The sequence below is a fragment of the Callithrix jacchus genome, chromosome 10 (genome assembly GCF_049354715.1).
Source record: "Callithrix jacchus isolate 240 chromosome 10, calJac240_pri, whole genome shotgun sequence".
In the NCBI taxonomy this organism is placed as follows: domain Eukaryota; kingdom Metazoa; phylum Chordata; class Mammalia; order Primates; family Cebidae; genus Callithrix; species Callithrix jacchus.
In genome coordinates this window covers 68883878-68906220 of record NC_133511.1, presented here as the reverse complement: position 1 = coordinate 68906220, position 22343 = coordinate 68883878, and the positions used below count along the sequence as shown (strand labels likewise).

General features: G+C 43.4%; 1 protein-coding gene and 1 pseudogene across 30 annotated transcripts in view; both read right to left on the bottom strand.

Moving 5' to 3' along the window:
- The window catches only part of NUMA1 (nuclear mitotic apparatus protein 1), a 77508-nt gene that overhangs the window by 38338 nt on the left and 16827 nt on the right, over positions 1-22343 (bottom strand). For 8 of the 30 annotated variants that reach the window (XM_078340312.1, XM_078340320.1, XM_078340324.1 and 5 more), the window contains exon 1: positions 65-172. The exons of 8 other annotated variants lie outside the window; for them this stretch is intronic. The gene's annotated coding sequence lies outside the window, so the exon portion shown is untranslated. Of the gene's footprint in view, positions 1-16; positions 173-416; positions 568-904; positions 992-1269; positions 1417-21254; positions 21384-22343 lie in introns of those variants that run through there. 14 more of the 30 variants (XM_035265530.3, XM_017977829.3, XM_035265544.3 and 11 more) reach the window with 5 other exon arrangements.
- LOC118145949 (U6 spliceosomal RNA) lies at positions 7015-7108 on the bottom strand (annotated as a pseudogene).

Genomic DNA, 22343 nt, shown 5'->3' with positions numbered 1-22343 from the left:
ACATCCTGGTCCCTACCAGCTGACAAAATGAACCTGTTTTCACCGCCCACCACCGCGCACACACCCAGGGCCTCATGCAGAAATGGAGACGCTCTCTCCTGAGCTGTCTCTACAGCTCAATGTGCAGGCGCACACGCTTTCCTTCTCTGAACAAAAACACGCTGACATCTACGCAAGGGGGAAAGAAAGCAACCCTTTGCTCTGAAAGGCGCCAACTCCCGGATGTTGGCAAGCTCTGCTCCACAGCGCCTGTTTCTGAGTATGTTTACTTGCTCTCCCTCTTCTCTCCCTCCCCTTTAAGGATGGTGCAGGAAAGGGAGGTGAGGGGGGAGAATCCACCCCACCCCCTCGTCCATGTTTGAACAAAAACCCAGAGAAAGAGTGAGGGAGAAAAAGTCGGGGGGGGGGGTCCTTACCAGATTCCTAAAGCCAAACGAATCTACAGGTTTTAATCCGCCATTAGCATTTAAATCTTGAAAGGAGAGGAGGAAGGGGGGGCCAGTGGAAAGTAACCCCACACACAAAAGAAAAGTTGTTGGTTTTCTTCTCAGTCTGCCTGGCAGGAGCAATCTTCCTGGCTGACAGCCAGAAGTGCGTCACAGCCAGGAGTCTGCTTTCTTTAAAGGCACAGCAAGCTTCCCTGATCTGGGAGCGACAGCAAGCAGGGGACTCTCAGTGGGGGTGGGGCCCAGAGGGAGGGGACACACTGGAGAGGAGGGGCTGCAAAGGGGAAGGCTGGAGGCTTGGTCCACGAACAAGAAAAACAGGGCGAATGGGGGTGGTGGGTTGGGGGTGAAGGCACAAGCAGGCAGGCAAAATTACTGAACTGCTACAGCAGCAAGAGCCAAGGCAAACTGGGGCATAAACACATAAAAAACATTTCACAGTGGCCTGCCTGACAAACCTGGAATCAACTGGACACTCCCCCTCCACCCAGAGTTTACGGCAGCAGTAATAATCTGTCCATGTCTCTGGACAGCAATGGAAGGGTAGGCCAAGGGCTGTCCTGATGATTAGATCAGCCCCTGTCTGTCGGACAGCAGGGCAGGGAGGAAGACCTGGGAACAGAGGCTTTGAAGAACAAGCAACATGCAGGCCCTTTGATCAGAAGCAGCTTCCTGCCGGCCCCAGGGCAGGCTGTGTCTTTAAGCACACCCATGCCGCTCACACACAAAGCACCTTGCCTCCTTCCATGGGTACCGCCTGCCCTGCTCTGGGACACGGCCACCCCCTAAGTCCATTCCCCGAGGGAGTCTCTCCAGCCCATACCTTCTGTGTGGCAAGGCCAGGATGCCGCGCTGTGCCCGCTCCTCCCCCTCTGCCACCCAAACAAGAAGCCCAGGCAGATTCTGGCCCTGGAGTACAGGCCTGCGCTGTCCTGTGCTGCGTGCTATTGTCAGCTGTGGAATGGCCGCCAAAATCCCAGCTGTGCTGCCAGAACCTAATCCCCTGTTCCGCTGAGCATTTGTGGGGAGGGGCTGAGGAGCTAAGGCACGAGACCGAGTACACCAGGCACTGGCTGCAGCCATTAACAGAAGCAGGCACTGGGACTTGTAGACTCTGCCTCTCCTACACGGCTACAAACAAAAGATGTCTGACTCTTAAAACCACAGCATTTCCCCCCACTGAATAGTGACTTTCACCAAGGGTGAAAGGGAAGCCCACCAGATAGTCAACAATCACCCCCTTATCTTATGCCACAAACATTTACTGAGCACCTACTATGTGCAAGGCACTCCTATAGGAAACTGTAGGAAGTATACAAAGATGAATTAAACTGAGCATCTGCACTGAGGTAGGTTGTAATTCCATGGGAGATGAGAAATGTGACTTGAATGTTACATTTCAAACTGGTGTACTAAGTTCCACAAAACCTGTAAAGAAAAATTCTAACCAGTTTCGGGTAGGGAAGGATTAAGATAACGAAGTGGCATTTTAATTTAGACCTTGAAACACACAGGTAGCATTTCCCCAGATGGAAAGAGAGGTGTGGGAGAAAGAGACAGCAGAGAGGAGGTATAGAAGCAGTGGGAAAAAAGGCTTGGAGGGTGAGGTAGGGTCAGAGAGCTGGAAGAATCTTGAACCTCAAACCAAGGAATCAAAGATTTGGAAGTTTACTTGTTGTCTGTTATTAACATAGAGCTGTGGTATGACAAAAACTGTGCCCCAAGTTTATTCTGTATATACCTGAATGAGACTAGCAGCAATGAGGTGAGTCAGGAGGCTGCACAGACAGGAGACAGGTAATGAGGGCCCACAAGACAGTAAGGTAAGAAAGAATGGAAAGGGGGCTTCCCACAATGGCTTACACCTGTAATCCCAGCACTTTGGATCACTAGAGCCCAAGAGTTTGAGACCAGCCTGGGTAACATAGGGAGATCCCATCTCTACAAAAAATTTCATGAATAAAAAGTCGGCCATGTGTACTGGCCCGCACCTATTAGTTGCAGCTACTCAGGAGGCTGAGGTGGGAATATCGCCTGAACCCAGGTAGAAGAGGCAGTGAGAGACAGTGTGGAGACAGGATAAAGAACTGATAGGAAGCCGAGAGGAACTGTCCAGGGGAGGAAAGTGTAACGGATGATATGCAGAATTAAACTGAGGAGATGATGAGGATGTCAGAACAAGAGAGAAAAGAGTATAATAATAGTAGCTGTCAGGGCACAGTGGCTCACACCTGTAATCCCAGCAATTGGGAGGCTGAGGCAGGCAGAGGGTTTGAGCCCCGGAGTTTGATACCAGCCTGGGCAACATGACAAAACACTGCCTCTACTGAAAAATACACACACACACACACACACAAATTAGCCAGGCACTTTTGTTGTTGTTGTTGTTTAGACACAGGGTCTCACTTTGTCACCCATGCTGGAATGCAGTGGTGAGATCATAGCTCACTCTAACCTCAAACTTCTGGGATCAAGTGATTCACCTGCCTCAGCCTTCCAAGTAGTGGGAGTACAGGTGTGTGCTACCACGCCTGGCTAATTTGTTTTTTGTAGAGACAGGGTCTCAATATGTTGCCTAGGCATACCACTATTTTAAATTCTTCTCTAAAAATTCTATGCTTCTCCCAAAGCCCTGAGATTACAGGTGTGAACCACCACACCTGGCTCAGAGTTGTCCTTGTCTGTTTCCACTAGAGGGTATACTATAGAGGTCACAATCATTGGTGCGTGCCACCATGCCCAGTTAAGTTTTTTATTTTTTTGTACAGGCAGAGTTTCACCATATATATATATATAAAACATATAGGCTAAAGTGTTTTACATAAAAGATAATCAGTAAAACTTCATGATTTAGAAACGAATTAGTATCTTTTCTAGTGTCAAAGTTCCAGCTACTCAGGGGACTAAGATGGGAGAATTGCTTGAACTGAGGATGAGCAAAGATCAGGCCACTGTGCTCTAGCCTGGGTGCTGGTGTCAAGACTGTTTCAGTAAATAGACAGATAGATAGACAGACAGTAGCGAATGCTTACCGAGTGCATACTATGTACCTGATACTATGCTACTGAGCTAATATGGACTAACTCATTAATCTTAAAAACTCCCTTAATAAACTAGGTACTATTATCACCCAATTTTAGAGAGGAGGAAATTGAGCCACGAGATTAAATAATTTGCCAAGATCACATAGCAAGTAAATGGCAGAAGTTTCTACCACATACTGCTAACTATTTGACATTGGCAAGAAACTTCCGAGCTTTAGTATCCCTATTTGTAAAATAAGAATAAAGATGTGTTATAAAGTGATGAGGATTAATTCAATAACACCTATAAGGTACCCAACACACCGGGTAGCATGTAAGGCACAGGTGGGTGATTCCTGCAGACTAATTCCTATTTGGCATTTTGCTCCCTTGTCACCAAGGTGTCCAAGCAGAATTTGGCTCACCAATTGTTTGGGAAGCTCCACCTGGAGCAGGAGACTGGATCCTCTGTCTGTCTACCTTCTTCCCATCAGCCTGCCTCTCTAGATTTGACTTTAGGGTCTAGCTCAAATATTTAATGTATTTGATTTAATATTCCCAACTCCTCAAATATTTAATAGTTAACAAGGGTTATCTTGTGGGGAGAGTTAGAGTGTGGGGAACATTCACTTGTGGACTTTCTATGCTGTATGTTTGCATTTAGTTTTAATAATCCTGTGTTGCGCTGGTGATCAGAAAAATGTATCTACATCCTACTCTTAGCACTTATGTGTATTTGTATGAAAGTCTTGTCTTCATTTCTAGAATGGAAATTCCTCAAGGGCATAACCAGTTCCACCTCTCTCTCTCTTATCCCCCATAGCAACTAGCACACTAGGGCTCCTTAAATCTGCTTCTTCAAACTACTCTGGATGTGAGGTTTACAAATTCAACTTTCTGGCCACCAGAGAATGACTGTGGTGGGGTGGGTGGTTGGGATGAGGTGAGGGTGGGGGTCAGACCAAGGCCCTTGGCTGTAGACTCTCCATCACCCCGCTGCTTCTTTCAGGCCCTGTAGCCTACTCCCACAGTATCATATGTAGTTTACAGTTAGCAATCACTATTAGAAAGAAAAGTTCTTATCCAAACGAGCACCATGAAAGCAAAAGCAAAGCAAATATCAAACCTTTTACAGAAAAGCAAAGTGGCATACATAATTATTTGTTTGTTTCTTGAGACACAGTCTCACTCTGTCACCCAGGCTTGAGTGCAAGTGACATGATCACGGCTCACTGCAGCCTTGGCCTCCTGGGCTCAAACAATCCTCCTGCCTCAGCCTTCCAAGTAGCTGGGACTACAGGTGTGTGCCACCATGCCTAAGTTTTGTTAAGTTTTGTATTTTTTTGGATAGACAGAGTTTCACCATGTTACCCAGGCTGGTCTCAAACTCCTGGGCTCAAGCAATCTGCCTGCTTCAGCCTCCCAAAGTGCTAAAATTACAAGTATGAGCCACCACAGGCCTGGTCTAACATAATTTAAAGATTGGCATTATCAATGCTCCAGAGTTCTATGAGGTGAAAATAGGAGGCAGGCCTGCTAAAAATGCCCTGGCCACATGTGGCAGTTGGTCAGCCCTGAAGTTTCCTAGCCCAGATAGAACTGATACCGTCTCAAAAGCATACAAGCTGTCTCCCCAGCCTGGCCCCTTGCTCTAAACTCAAGGCAACAGCTTCCAGTTGTGCAGCCTCGGAGGGGCTGAATCTTCCCCTGGAACCTCTCTGCAAAACTGCCAAGTTTCTGGGCCAGCTCTTCAGGACAGCCCAAGGAACCTGGCCAGTTTCTCCAGCCTTTCCCTCCTCTTCCTCCCTCCTGTGGCAGCAGCAGAATTTCCACAGCTCCTCTCACAGCCTAGACCGGTAGCAGGTGGCCACATGGATCCTGCCTGATTCTGCAAGCCCCCACTTACTGTCCCCAGAAGCGTGGGAAAGGAGTGGCAAAACCATTTTAGAAAGAGAGAGGAAAATAAAGGGAGGAGGAGGGAGGGAGAGAGAGGGAGGGATGGAGGTGGGGAGGAAGGGAAAGGGAGGGGAGGGGAGGAGGGGGGAAGGGGGGGAAGCAGGAGGGAAGGGGGAGGGAGGGGAGGGGAACAGAAGAGGAGGGGAGGCGAAGGAGAGGGGAAGACGGAGGGGAAGGAGGAGAGGGGAGGGGAAGGGGGAAGGGGAAAGGGGAGAGGGAAGGGAGGGGGAGGAAGAGGGGAGGGGGAGGGGGGAGACGGAGAGAAGGGGGGAAGGGAGATGGGAAGGGGGGGAGGGAAAGGGGAGGGGAAGGAGGAGGGGGAGGGGAGGGAGGAGGAGGGGGAAGGCGGAGAGGGGGAGGGGAAGGAGGAGGGGGAGGGGAGACAGGGAGGGAAGGGGAGAGGGAAGGGAGGAAGAAGGAAGGAAATTACCTTAAATTCAGTAGAGAGGGCTAGGTGCAGTGGCTCATGCCTTAATCCCAGGACTTTGGGAGGTAGAAGCGGGCAGATTGCTTGACCTCAAGAGTTCAAGACCAGCCTGTTCAACATGGCAAAATCCCATCTCTACTAAAAATACAAAACTTAGCGTGGGGTGACATGTGCCTGTAATCTCAGCTACTTGGGAGGCTGAGGCAAGAGAATCACTTGAACCTGGAGGCGGTGGTTGCAGTAAGCTGAGATTGCCCCACTGCACTCTAGTCTGGGTGACAGAGCCGGACTCTGTCTCAGAAAAGGAAAAAATTGTTTTAATTAAAATAAATAAATAAATTTCAGTAGAGTTCAGATAGAGGTTGGAAGGGGGTGGTGACTGATTAGGAGCACAAAGGTTGTTTCAAACGGTCAAGTGATCCTCCTGCCTCAGCCTCTCTAGTAGCTGGGACTACATGCACGCGCCATTGCTGCAGGATTTATATTATCATTTTTGAAAGTTTAAACAGAAAAAGACTGGAGCTAGGTGTGGTGCTTCATGCCTGCAATCTCAACACTTTGGGAGGATCATTTGAGCTCAGAAATGCAAACTCCTCAGCAGATCAAGGCCAGCCCAGGTAACATAGCAAGACTCCCATCTCTACAAAAAAATAAAAGAATTAGCCAGGCATGGTGGCATGCGCTTGTAGTCCTAGCTACTCAGGAAGCTGAGGTGGGAAGACTGCTTGAGTCCAGGAGTTTGAAGTTACAGTGAGCTATGATCATACCACTGCACTCCAGCCTGGGAAACAGAGCAAGACATACCTCAAAAAACAAAAACAAACACTAGGAGAGTTCAAGTCCCCAGTCATTGCCATGGGATGATGCTAACACAAATAATTAGCCTGGCACTCAAGGCCCTGCATGACCAGGCCCAGTTCTAGCATCTAGAGTCGTTATGCCCTTACCCAAACCCTCCAACCTGCCAGGCAGGTCTATAAGGTTACAGATTGTCCTGAGGATTAGACAAGATGATCTCAGGGGAGAGGCTCTGGATTATCTCCAAATTACAACAGGGACAGCAACAATAATGACAGTCTTTAGATATTTATTATGCCAGGACATAAGTGACAGAGAAAAGACTAGAAGGCGCATTGTACTGGGCAGTTTAATCTTATTTTTTTTAAATATGGAACTCTTGATGAATTTGCATGTCATCCTTGCAAAGGGGCCATGCTAATCTCTATATTGTTACAATTAAGCAAGGACTGGGCAGTTTTAAAGAGGAGGAAATCTGAGTCTCAGGATCTAGGAGACTTACAAGATTTAGTCATATAGTGAGTAGTAAGTTGTCTACCTTGTCCCTGTATTATTCACTCTCTCTCTCTTTTTTTTTGAGATTGAGTTTCTCTCTGTCGCCCAGGTTGGAGTGCAGTGGTGCAATCTTGGCTCCCTGCAACCTCCAGCTCCCGGGTTCATGTGATTCTTGTGCCTCAGCCTCCTGAGTAGCTGCGATTACAGGCATGAGCCACTGGACCCAGCCAACCTATATTATTCTCTATAGCTTTTAAATAGACAATCATTGAGTGAATGAATAAAAGCTAGCTCATTCTCAGTGAATCAAAAAAGCCATGCGCTTTTCCTCATGAAAATCAACTTTTTTTTTTTTTTGAGACAGAGTTTTGCTTTTGTTGCCCAGGCTGGAGTGTAATGGCACAACCTCGGCTCACTGTAACCGCCACCTCCCGGGTTCAAGAGATTCTCCTGCATCAGCCTCCCAAATAGATGGGATTCCAGGCACCCAACACAACATCCAGCTAATATTTTGTATTCTTAGTAGAGATGAGGGTTCACCATGTTGGCCAGGCCGGTCTTGAACTCCTGACCTCAGGTGATCCACCCACCTGGGCCTCCAAAGTGCTGGGATTACAGGAGTGAGCCACCATGAGGTCAAAAAGCAACTTCTTAACATAATCAAACAGCTCCAATTTCAAAACTAATCACTAAAGAATTTTTTTCTGAGGATGTGAGAGCTCTACAAACATTAAAGGACCAAAACTCCTCTGTAAACAATAAGCACCAAGAAAAATCTTCTACTAGGAGGGATGTTATCTCAAGGGTGAGAGGGAGAGGCTGAAAGAAAACGCTGGTGCTAGAGGGAAGGACTGCTGTTTCAGGAGCCTGACCTTGAGCTTATTTATTATGGCCTCATTCTCCCTCTCCAGAGGATAGTGGCTGATTAATGAGGCAGTGTTGGTAAGCCTGAGGCTTCCTGGGGAGAAAAGCAGAGGGCAAATCAAAACCCAGAGAGGATTCATTATAACATCCAAGAGGCCCACTCAGTTCTTTCTCAAGAAGGTCTTTCTACAAAACAGCTAAGAACCTTTCCACCCTGTTTCACTGTCACAGAGGAGTAAAATGGCTCTGTCCCTACAGGCAACATATCAACATATCTAACACAACATTTGCTCACAAACACAGAACTCATTAAGAAATGTGAAAGAACCTGAAACAGAGAGGTATATTCTGACTGGAGACACCCTCCATAGTAGTAGAAAACATACTAGACCTGGTGTTGAAAGCCCCTGGAGGGGGGATGGGTCACTTACTAGCTATGTGGCTTAATGCAAGTCACAGAGGCAAATTACTGGGACGGAAGCTAGGGTCAGATCAGATCTAAAGTACCTTTTCAGGCATGGTTGCTTGTGCTTGTAATCCCAGCACTTTTGGAGGCCAAGATGGGAGGATCACTTGAATCAAGGAATTTGAGACCAGCGTGGGCAACATAGTGAAACCCTGTCTCTACAAAAAAATTACATATATATGTATGTATATATATGTATATATATATATATGTGTGTGTGTGTATATATATATGTATATATATATGTGTGTATGTATATATATGTGTGTGTATGTGTGTATATATATATATATATATATATATATATATATATATACGGGCATGGTGGTGTGTGCCTTGCAGTCCTGGAAACTTGGGAGGCTGAGGTGGGAAGATCACTTGAGCCCAAGAGTTTGATGTTACAGTGAGCTATGATCATGCCACTGCACTCCAGCCTGGGCAATAGAGTGAGACCCTGCCTCTAAAAAAAATAAACAAAGTACCTTTCCACCTCCAAAAATTCCCACGATTCCTTCCACAGGATACCATTCTCAACAACAAATCTTGCAATAGAACTTGTATCCTCAGAATCTGGTCAAAACATCACTAGTTAGGTGTTCTTTCCAAAAAATAGTAAATCTCCTAGAAAGAGGCACATTGTATGTTACCCTATTAGGACCCATCCCCAAAGTGAGACAAGTGGGTGCTTCATTAATACTCTGTTGAAAGGTCTTTGGAAACTGGAAGCACCAACTTAGCATGGCATACAATGCAAGGTGATTGGAGCTACACTCAAGGAACTACAGGGCAGCTTTTCGAAAACAAAAGCCACAAAATGCAATTTATAACTACATCTGTCTAAACAGCCTAAAGCAAAGTAGCTTTCTATACCTAGGTCCTCACCCCTTCTCCTCTCCACCTCTCTACTTTATCTTCCCTGTCCTACCCAGCACTGAGACCCTTGTCTTTCTGGTTCCAGGTCCACTCTTCCTTTTTCCACACCAGAATGCCTTTAGTCACTGATGGAAATGAACAAACACGAATATGAGTTCTAAACAGGAAGCTAGATTGCCTCAAGAATCAAACTTGTCAAAATGTAACTAATAAGTGAAATAAGTGGGAATGGTGTCTAACATGGGCATGATAAAATAAAACCCTAAAATACATATTGTGCTATGGATCTGAACAGACTTCAGGATTTTTTAAAGAAGGCTGTGTCTCACATCTCAATTATTCTTCCCAAAAGAACCCTAAGAGGCATTATTCCAATTTTATAGATTAGGAACCTAAGGCTCAGCAAGAAGAAAATACCTGCCTCAAGGTCGATTGGTAAGGTTACAGAGTCAGACTTCAAAGAGACATTTTCTTTCTTTCTTTTTTTTTTTTGAGACGGAGTTTCGCTGTTGTTACCCAGATTGCAGTGCAATGGCACGATCTCGGCTCACCGCAACCTCTGCCTTCTGGGTTCAAGCAATTCTCCTGCCTCAGCCTCCTGAGTAGCTGGGACTACAGGTGCGCACCACCATGCCCAGTTAATTTTTGTATTTTTAGTAGAGACGGGGTTTCATCTTGTTGACCAGGATGGTCTCGATCTCTTGACCTCGTGATCCAACCGCCTCAGCCTCCCAAAGTGCTGGGATTACAGGTGTGAGCTACCACGCCCGGCCTCAAATAGACATTTTCTAAATCCAGTGCTCTCTCCAGCACATCTCAACTACATCCTCTATCTTTCTCATCAGTACAGGCCTTTATGTATACAAAGCATTTCTGCATTCATTATTCATACTGTTCCTGCCACAGCTCATGAAAAGGGCAATGCAAGTGTCTAAGTGTTACCAGATCTATCCTACCCTTTTTTTTTTTTTGAGACAGGGTCTCGCTCTGTTACCCAGGCTGGAATGCAGTAGCACAATCATAGCTCACTGCAACCTCAAACTCCTGGGCTAAGGTGATCCTCCCACCTCAGCCTTACAAGTAGCTTGTACAACTGGCATGCGCCACTATGCCTGGCTATTTTTAATTTTTAGTAGAATTGAAGTCTTGCTATGTTGCCTAGGCTGGTCTCGAGCTCCTGGGCTCAAGTGATCCACCTATATTGAACTCCCAAAGTGTTGGGATTAACAGGTGTGAGCCACTGTGCCAGCTTATCCCAACTTTTTTAAACATGCTAATAAATAACCTGATCACCATTAGATAAAATAAATCCTATGTATCTGGCATCACTGAGAAGAGCAAAATTTCACACAAGCAATTTTCCTACTAACTGAAGTTTATCCCTTTTAAGGAAAAGCTCTTTCTTTATATCAAAACACATTCTCCAAAATACAGATGATATTACTCTTTACTTATAATTAATACAATTTAATCAGGGATATTCGACCATAAACATGATATAAACATCCTACAAACTGTGCTAGGAATTCAAAGATGAATCTTTCTTGTTTTGTTTTTATTTTTTGAGACAGGGTCTCACTCTGTTGCCCAGGCTGGAGTGCAGTGGTGCAATCTCAGCTCACTGCAACCTCCGCCTCCCAGGCTCAAGTGATCCTCTCCACCTCAGCCTCCCAAGTAGCATGGCTACAAGGCATGCACCACCATGCCTGGCTAGTTTTGCATTTTTTGTAGAGATGAAGTTTTGACATGTTGCCCAAGCTGGTCTTGAGCTCAAGCAATTGGCCCACCTTGGCCTCCCAAAGTGATGGGATTACAGCCCCAGCACTTGATCTGGCCCAAAGATAAATCTTTAAACTTGAGTTTATAATCTTGTAGAGGAGAAGAGAGATCCAAGATGGCTGATCACTAGCAGCTCAGGCTTGTAGCTCCCAGTGAAAGCACAGAGAACGAGAAGACGCCACACTTTCAGATGAATTTTTGTTGCTCGAGGACCAGGAGATTCCCAACGGAGGAGCCCCACGGGTGGCCAGCGTGACACCTGTGGCCAGCGCAGCAGTTTTGCCAGTGCCCCAGTGCGGCAGTTCTCGGTGCATAGTAAATAGGACTGGGTCCCCTTTTGGTAGATGTTTGGAGCTCCGTGAAGGCAGAGTCGCCCATTCAGCTGATTGAAGAAGGGATTCAGGAGGGAAGCCAGACCAGAGACTCCCGGGCAGAAAAGTACCAAGAATCTTGACACCGCTGTTTTAGCCAGTGTAGTGGGTTGCTCAGATTTTGGTGCTGGGAATTAACAAGTTGGACGTCCACTCAGAGACCTAATTTGAAAGTTGGTAATTACAAAGACGACAGGTGGATAAATTTACAATGATGGAAAGAAACCAGCGTAAAAAGGCTGAGAATACCCAAAATCAGAATGCCTCTCCCTCTACAGGGGATCACAGTTCCTCATCAACAAGGGAACAAGGTCTGATGGAGAATGAATGCATTCATTAACAGAATTAGGCTTCAGAAGGTGGATAATAAGAAACTTCTGTGAGTTAAAAGAGTATGTTCTAGCCCAATGTAAAGAAACTAAGAACTTTGAAAAAAGATTTGACGAAATCCTAACAAGAATAGACAATTTAGAGAGGAATATAGTGAATTAATGGAACTGAAGAATACAAGAATTCCACGAAGTATGCACAGATTTTAACAGTTGAATTGATCAAGCAGAAGAAAAAGGATATCAGAGGTCAAAGACCAACTTAATGAAATCGAGAAGATTAGAGAAGAAAAAGTAAAAAGGAATGAGCAAAGTCTCCAAGAAATATGGGACTGCGTGAAAAGACCTAACTTATGTTTGATAGGTGTACCTCAATGTCATGAAGAGAATGAATCCAAGCTGGAAAATATTCTTCAGGATATTATTCAAGAAAACTTTCCTAACCTAGTAAGGCGGGACAATCTCAACTCCAGGTAATACAGAGAACACCACAAAGATATTCCTCAAGTAGAGCAACCCCAAGACACATAATTGTTAGATTCACCAGGGTTGAAATAAAGGAGAAAATTCTAAGGGCAGCTAAAGAGAAAGGTCAGGTTACCCATAAAGGGAAGCCTATCAGACTCACAGCAGATCTCTCAGCAGAAACCCTACAAACTAGAAGAGAGTGGGGGTCAATATTCAATATCCTCAAAGAAAAGAATTTTCAACCCAGAATCTTATATCCAGCCAAACTAAGCTTTATAAATGAAGGAAAAATAAAATTTTTCACGAACAAGCAAGCACTCAGAGATTTCATCACCACCAGACCTGCTTTACAAGAGCTTCTGAAAGAAGCACTACACACAAAGGAACAACCAGTATCAGTCATCCCAAAATCTTACCAGAAGGTAAAGAGTATCTCCATAATAAAGAATCTATATTAATTCATGGGCAAAATAGCCAGCTAGCATTAAATGACAATATTAAACTCACAAATATCAATATCAATCCTGAATTTAAATGGATTAAATGCCCCAATCAAAGACACAGACACGCAAACTGAATAAAAAGTCAAAACACATCGGCACTCTGTATCCAGATCCATCTCATAAGCAAGGACACACAAAGACTCAAAACAAAAGGTTGGAGGAAGACTCACCGATGAAATGGAGAGAAAAAAAAAAAAACCAGGAGTTGTAACTTTCGTCTCTGACAAAATAGACTTTAATAGTAACAAAGACTAAAAGAAACAAAGAAGGACATTACATAATGGTAAAAGGATCAATGCAACAACAGGAGTCAATGATCATAAATATATATGTACCCAATATAGGAGCACCCAGATACATAAGACAAGTTTTCAATGACTTATAAAGAGACTTGGACTCCCGCACAATAATAGCGGGAGACTTTGACACCACACTGTTAATATTCGACGGATCAATGAGAAAGAAAATTAACAGGGACATTTATGATTTGAACTCAGACCTGGAACAAGTAAACTCAGTGAATATTTATAGAATTCTTCACACCAGGTCCACAGAGCATACATTTTTCTCAGTATCACATTATACCTATTTTGAAAATGACCACATAAATGGAAGCAGATCATTCTTCAGAATTTGCACAGCATTTCAGACTTAAATGAAATATTGGTTGGCTTTTTGTTACTTTCTTTCCTTATTCCTTCCTGTCTCCGCTGTTAAGCACAATTATCGGCATAAAAGAGGTTTTTAATACCTACTTTTAGATTGCATTCCAGCCTGGGCAATAGAGCAAGACTCCTGTTCTCTCTCCCCCTTTTCTCTTTCTCTTTCTTTCTTTAAAAAAAAAAAACAAACAATAAGGGCTGGGTGCAGTGGCTCACGCCTGTAATCCCAGCACTTTGGGAGGCCGAGGCAGGTGGATCACGAGGTCAAGAGATCGAGACCATCCTGGTCAACATGGTGAAACCCCATCTCTACTAAAAATACAAAAACTTAGCTTGACATGGTGGCACGTGCCTATAGTCCCAGCTACTCAGGAGGCTGAGGGAGGAGAATTGCCTGAACCCAGGAGGCGGAGGTTGCGGTGAGCCGAGATCGCGCCATTGCACTCCAGCCTGGGCAACAAAAGCGAGACTCTGTCTCAAAAAAAAAAAAGAAAGAAAATGGACTTAAGCAGCAGCTGTACAGTGAGTTGAGATTGTGCCACTGCACTCCAGCTTGGTGCCTGGCAACACAGCAAGACTCTGTCTCCAAAAAAACAAACAAAAAAAAAGATTCAAACTCAAGTCTGTCTCACTCCAAGTCCAAAATCTAAACCATCCTGCTATATTGGCAAGTATTTTGAGAGTTAGCTCTCAGACATGAGGTTTCTACTGGATATACAGTTAGAAATAATAAGTTATTAATAAAAAATATGATTTGGGGTTAGAGATATAGATTTGGGCTCCAATTGGAACAGTGAATCAATTCAGAAGAGTGTCTATGAGAGGATCATGCTTGCTTATAAGGCCTGTAAATGGATGGTGTATTCGTTTGTAATTGAAGTTTGTTGATGTACCAAGATCTCTGCTTTGCACGGATCTAGTGGTCATCAACATTAAGAGAGGAAGTAAGAAACTTTAGGAGAAATTCCAGATCTCTGGGGATTCCTGTTAGGACTTTAGGACTTCTATATTATTTTTATTTTGGGAGAATTTAACAGAAAGTCAGTGACACCACCAATGTCAACAAAAAGTGAGACAGTAGAGGTGATAAAGAAAATGGATTTGGGGATCATCCTTCATTTTCTCTCCTGCTTGAGATTCCACCCCTCTCAACAAAAATGACTAGTATTTGTGTATGGCTCTTTATCACTAACAAAGTGTTTCCCATTTACAAAGTATTTCCTGTTTACAATAATTTCACATGAACCTCACAACAGCTCTGTAAGGTGAGGGCACTATTATTTTCACTTTACCAAAGAGGAATGAAATCTAGAAAAGCTAAGTTTACCTTGCCTAAGGTCACACAGCTAAAAAGCAACCGGACCACAATGCAACCCTGGTCTTCTGGCTCCTAATCTGGGGCTGTTTCCAGAAGACTCACCTGAGACAACCATGAGCCACTCATTTAGGAACCAAGAGTCACCATCTCTATGTATACTTTTACTGCACTTGAAAATAAAACAGTAGGGGGACAGTGACTGGGAAGAGAGTAATGGTATGTTGGTGATGTTCTGCTTCTTGATGTAGGTGCTAGTAACACAGGTATGTTCACCTTGTGGAAAAGTCCTCGGGCTGTGAACTTTGTGTACTTTTCTGTATATATGCTATACTTTATTAAATACCAGGCAAGTCAGGCACGATGACTTGCACTTGTAATCCCAGTGACTCAGGAGACTGAGATGGGAAGATCACTTGAGCTCAGGAGTTCAAGATTAGCCTGGGTAACAAAGTGAGACCCCATCTCTCAAAAATTAAAATAAAATATTGCTAAGAAGACTGGACTAAAAATTTAAAAAGAAAAAAAAAATTAAAAAAATAAAAATAAATTTGGCTGGGCACAATGGCTCATGCCATTAATCCCAGCATTTCGGGGGGCTGAGGCAGGCAGATTGCCTTAGGTCAGGAGTTTGAGACCAGCCTGGCCAACATGGTAAAATCCCATCTCTACTACACACACACACACACACACACACACACACACACACAGAATTAGCCGGGTGTGGTCGTGCATGCCTGTAATCCCAACTACTCGGGAGGCTGAAGCACAAGAATTGCTGGAACCCAAAAGGTGGAGGGTTGCAGTGAGCTGAGATCACACCACTTCACTCCAGCCTAGGTGACAGAATGAGACTCTGTCTCAACAAAAAACAACCACAAATAAAAAAAAAAATAGCCAGGTATGGTGGCATGCCTTAAGTCTCAGCTACTCAGTTGGCTGAGGCAGGAGGATCCCTTAAGCCCAGGAGTTTGAGGCTTCAGTGAGCTATGATTGTGTCACTGTACCCCACCCTGGGTGACACAGCAAGATCCCATCTCTAAAAAAAAAAAAAAAAAAAAAAAAAAAGCAAGCGAAACTGAGAATCAAAACTCAGGAACACTAAGATGGATGCGTCACATATATCTACTCAATTTCTCAAACAGTAGCTACATATAGGACATCTACCAGTTATATAAGAATGTACAAAATCCTTGCACACTCAAATAATGTATCTACCCAATTGTCCCAATCCAGAACATCTTAGTGATATGAATGAATCTAACAGGATTGGAAGTAAGGGAAGCCCAGGAAAGGGCCAAGGTTTTTGTTAATGAAAACAAAAATGGCATTGAAAATGGAACTACCCTACATAATCAATGATGAGAGATCTCAATTTCAGAGACAACATAAATGTGAAAAAAAATGGTGACAACTGAAAGATATTATCAATTGTAAAATACAGCCCAATTTCAGTATTAAAATGTAAAAAAAAAAAGCAAAAAACAAAGCATTTTAAAACAAATGAAATAAAATATTCTAATCTAAAAGGTGGCCCATTTGTGGGATAAGAGATTCGTGAAGCACATCTCCTTGTACCACCTCTTTGTTTTAGAGATGAGGACACTAAAGCCTTCATTTATTAAATAACCTTATTAAATTAAAGCTCACACATCAGAAAGTTGATAACTACAACTACAAAGCTGGTTCCTTGACTGCTTGTTCTCTTGCCACTACCCAGATGCCTCCTTTAAATCCAAAAGAAGATTTACATATTAATTCCAAATTACAACTCTATTTTGACTTTCATATTTCTTTAATTAACTCTCTAAAAAATAATAAAAGTTAACCTTTAAAAATCAATTACACCCAGGCACGGTGGCTCACACCTATAATCCCAACACTTTGAGGAGCTGAGGCGGGCAGATCACTTGAGGTCAGGAGTTCCAGACCAGCTTGGCCAACATGGTGAAACCCCATTTCTACTAAAAATACAAAAATCAGTTGGGCGTGGTGGTGGGCACCTATATTCCCAGCTACTTGGGAGGCTGAGGCATGAGAATCGCTGAACCCGGGAGGTGGAGATTGTAGTGAGCCGAGATCACACCACTGCACTCCAGCCTGGGCAACAGAGCAAGATTCCATCTCAAAAAAAAAAAAAATCAATTAAGATGAAACAATGCTTTGGAAACTTCATTTTTTGCTTATACAAGTTGGTTTTTCTAGTTCTTCAAAACCAATGAAGCAATACAAAGTATTGGTAATCTCCCAGCCCCTTTCCATTTGTCTCCAAGGCCTTCTACAAGATGAGAAATGGTAACAAATTTTTGTGCCCCAAAAAAACATAAATACAAATATATTAGAAAGGGTTTTGTTGGTCTCTGTTTTTAGAAAACTAGGTTTACACTTTACACATTACTCTGCAACTTATCTAATAATTTATCAACATCTTCCCAAGCATCAGTAACTAAAATTCTAACTCATACTTTTAAAAAGCTACATAAAAGTGCATGTAAGGAATATACCATAATGTGTTCACATATTTTTCTATTGAGGAACATGGCTATTTTCAATGTGACCATTTCAAACAATACTGCAATGAGTATCCTTAACATTATTTCAAGTGAAAGAAAAAAAACTATTTCTACACACATACTTTCCTTGTTGTCCCATGTTTTGATTACTACCTGTCTTATCATCATCCCTACTCCTTTGCTCAGAGAATTATCCTCAGGGTCCAGTGTGATGACAGAGAGCAAAGTAATTTGGAGAATGTCAAGACAAGACATGTGATAGTTACTGTTGGTAAATCGGAAATGGCCTGTCTTGGCTGCCTCTCCCAGACACTTGCACATGCTATCCCCACTCCTCCCCTTGCATGTGCTCCCTGTTCTGGTCTCAGCAGCTGCTTCCAACTCAACTGATGTGAGCAGAGCTGGCAACTTTGTCACACTCCTGACCCTGGCAAGTGCAGACAGGCCTAAGAGCTCTCCAAACAATTGGGAAGGAGAAAAGAATACATTATTACTGTGAAATAATATAATACAGAAGTATCTAGAGTAAAATATAAAACTCCCTCTTCATTAAGCCTCAACCCACATTTGCCAATGACACTCCCCACCTCAGAACTGACCACTGTTAGTATCTTTCAGATTTTTCCTAACCATGTACACACACAGGTATATATATTCACATACAGGTATGTGTGTTTGGTCTATATACCTGTAATCCTACCATACAATATGTTCTGAAACTTGCCCATCTCACTTAAAAATTTCTCTGACATATTTCCATATCAGCATATAATAGATTCCTCATATTTTTAATTGATTAATTTTTTTTTTTTGAGACATGGTCTCACGCTGTCACCAAGGCTGGAGTATAGTAGTGCCGCCATGGCTCACTGCAACTTTGACCACTTGGGCTCAGGTGATCCTCCCACCTCAGCCTCCCGGTAGCTGGGACTACAGGTGTGCACCACCATACCTGGCTAAATTTTTATATTTTTTGTAGAGATAGGGTTTCACCATGTTGCCCAAGCTGTTCTCAAACTTGTAGGCTCAAACAATCTGGCTACCTAGGCCTCCAAAGTGTTGGAATTACAGGTGTGAGCCACCATGCCTGTCAATTCCTTACACTTTTAAAAGCTTAAAAAAAATCCTACGGTAAGGATGTGCCACGTTGTTTTCCCATTTTGCTACATCTGGATATTTAGGTCGTTCACAGTGTTTTGTTATGTCAAAGAATGCTGCATTGGTAATACTGGCAGCACATCTCTAATTTTACACACAAGCAGTATTTCTCTAGGATATATATAAATAATTAGAACTCATAGGTTGAAAAGCTTGTGTATTTTAAATGTCAACAGATATTCCCAAAGTACCATCTAAAACTGTGTAGTAGTTTATAGTCTCACCAACAGAGGATAAAAATTCCCATCAACACCCTTCTACCAATATATTTTATCAATATATAAGATAGAATATATTATTGTTTTAATTTATATCTTATTTCCAGAAAAGTTAAACATCTCCTCATATGTGCAACTGTTCATTCTTATTTCTTATGAAAGGTATTTCCATTTTGATTTTAAACATGAGGGTTCAGAGATGCTCGAGTGACACAACCAGTAAGTAACAGACATCAGTGCTGTTTCTAAAATATTTCTCATTAAAACTAGGCCTCTTTCTGTCAAGTGTGCTTCCCCCTACCAGCAGCCAGCAAACTATGGCCTGTAAGTTAGCCCCCCATATTTTGTAAATCAAGTTTTACTAGAACATAGCCACGCCCATTCTGTAAGTACTGTCTATGGCTGCTTTTGTTCTCCAATGACAGAGGTGAGTAGTTACAACCACACGGTCTGCAAAGCCTAACATATTTACTACCCGGGTCTAAACAGAAACAATAACCTAGCTAGGCGGAGTAACACACACCTGTAATCCCAGTACTTTGGGAGGCCAAGGTGGGTGGATTGCTTGAGCCCAGGAGTTCAAGACCAGCCTGTGCAACATGGCAAGACTCCTTCTCTACAAAATTACAAAAACAGCCGGTCGTGGTGGCACGCACCTATAGTCCCAGATACTCAGGAGGCTGAGGTGGGAGGACTGCCTGAGCTTGGGAGGTTAAGGCTGCGGTGAGCCATCATTGAGTCACTGCATTCCAGCCTGGGAGACAGATGGCAACTCCGTGTCAAAAAAGCAAAAAATAAAAAAATAAAATAAAGAGTCAACACCTAAAGAAAAGCTCAAATCTGGGCATGGTGGCTCGTGCCTGCAATACCAGTACTTTGGAAGGCCAAGAGAGACCCCGTCTCTACAAAAAATAAAAATAAATAAAAATTAGCCAGGCACAGTGGTGTGTCCCTGTAGTTTCAGCTACTTGGGAAGCTGAGGCAGGAGGACCCCTTGAACCAAGGAGTTCAAGGTTGCAGTGAGCTATGATCGCACCACTGCACTCCAAAACCTGGGTGACAGAGCAAGACCCTGTTTTAAAACAAAAAAATAAAAGCTCCTCAGAGAGAATTAGTTATGGTCTAACTGGCTACAGCCACAGCATGGCTATGTTACAGTGTGTGGCTCATTTTCAAATAAACTTATATGCATTATAGGTCTGGAATATAATCCAAAAGGAAAGAGCCAAAAACACTCAGATGAAGTCAAAAGACCTATCTTTACTTATGATTTGCAACATCAAAAGATTTCCTATGCATTATTCTTCTTCCTCCTTGTTTCTTTTTTTGGAGACACAGCCTCATTCTGTTGCCCAGGCTGGAATGCAGTGGTACAATCACAGCTTACCACAGCCTCAATCTCCCGGGCTCAAGAGATCTTCCTTCCTCAGACTCTGTAGCTGGGACTACAGACATGTGCCAGCACACCTGGCTAATTTTTGTACATTTTGTAGAGACAGGGCCTCTCCATGTTTCCCAGGCTCATCTCAAACTCCTGGGCTCAAGCTATCCTTCTGCCTCTGCCTCCCAAAGTGCTGGGATTACAGGCATGAGCCACCATGCCTGGTCCCTTATTTCATTTCATCTAATGGGAAACAAATAAATCTGGTTCCTACTGTCCTTCCATGACTTTGACAATGTAGTTCCCACCCACACACCATGATGATAATATAAAACCAAAGCAAGCCTCACTATGTCTGCTGCTAAACACCCCCAACACACACACATACACACCATACCACACCACACGTGTCTCCTTCCCTTTTACTAGCAGAAGATTTGCTAGGAAGCAGCTGAACATTTCTAGCCAACTGCTAAGAGCTAGGGCCCCTGACCATTGCGGGAAAGGAAGGCCAATTCTCCCCTCTAGATTATACCCTTCTGAAGATCCTGGCCATGAAAGAAGTCATTTCTCCAGAGAATTTTAAGCCATTAGGATCCTGTAGGGCACACAGGGAAGGTGCCATCCTCCCCATTTCATAAGTGGAGGAATTCAGCGTAACTTTTTTCATTTCCTCTTACTTCAAAAGATCATTTTAGGTAATAGGTTCATTTAGGTAATATCAGTGATCTTTTCAATTTCTCCCATCCACCCACAAATTTTCATTTATAAAACAATAGTAAGAAAAAAATAGCTATCATACTCTCCAGGAAATTTAACTTAATCTAGAATTTTGAATGAGAAATTAATAAAGAACAGTGCATTTTATTACGCAAATAAACAGGCATCAAGTGGTTCTCTGGATAGGAATTTGGCAATCTTAATGCCTGTAATCCCAGTACTTTGGGAAGCCGAGGTGGGCAGATCACCTGAGGTCAGGAGTTCGAGACCATCCTGACCAACACGGAGAAACCCCATCTCTACTAAAAATACAAAATTAGCCGGGCATGGTGGCACATGCCTATTAATCCCAGCTACTCAGGAGGCTGAGGCAGGACCTGGGAGGCAGAGGTTGCAGTGAGCTGAGATCGTGTCTCTCCACTTCAGCCTGGGCAACAAGAGTGAAACTCCACCTCAAAAAATCAAACAAACAAACGAAAAAAAACCAACCTTGATATTCAGGCCAGGTGTGTTGGTAGCACATGCACAAAATCCCAGCACTTTGGGAAGCTGAGGTGGAAGGATTGCTTGAGGCCAGGAGTTTGAGACCAGCCTGGGCAGCACAGTGAAACCTCATCTCTACAAAAAATAAAAAATTAGTCAGGCATGGTGGTACACACCTGTGGTCCCAGCTACATGGGAAGATCATTTGAACCCCAGAAGGTTGAGGCCGCAGTGAGCCGCGATCTCGCCACTGCATTCCAGCCTGGGTGACCGAGTGAGACTCTATCTCAAAACAAACCAACAAAAATGTTCATATTTGGCTGGGCATTATGGCTCATGCTGTAATCAGAGCACTTTGAGAGGCCGAGGCAGGAGGAGCTCTTAAGGCCAGGAGTTCAAGACCAGCAATCTTCTCGTCTTAGCCTCCCAAAGTGCTGGTGCTGGGATGACAGGCATGATGACAGGCCCAGCCTAAAATAGTGAATTTTGTTACATACATTTTACCAAAACTCAAAAAAAAAAAAAAAAGCTGTCTGGGTGCAGTGGTTGAAGCCTGTCATCCCAGTCATCCCAGCACTTTGGGAAGTCAAGGATTGCTTGAGCCCAGAAGTTCAAGACCAGCCTAGGCAATACAGTGAGACCCTGTATCTACAAAAACATTTAAAAATTAGCCAGGTGTGCACCACACCTGGGACTCCTGAGTAGTCCCAGCTACTCAGGAGTTGCTTGAACCTCAGAGGCAGAGGTTGCAGTGAGCCAAGACAGCGCCACTGCATTCCAGCCTGGGCAACAGAGCAAGACTCCCTCGCAAAAAAAAAAAAAAAAAAAAGAAAAGAATTAAAAAGAAAAACAAAATTCACGGTCTTTCATCAAATAATGCCAATCACAGAAATAAAAGTTTAGGAAATAATCTGAACTACAAAGATATATGGACATTAATAGAATTATTTATCATTCGGAAAAACTGAAGAAAAACAATAACAATAAGTTAAATTGTGACATGAACATACATATGACAAAATCTTATGCAGTCACTTAAAATGTTTTAATTAAGTGTGGCTGGGTACAGTGGCTCATGCCTATAATCCCAGCACT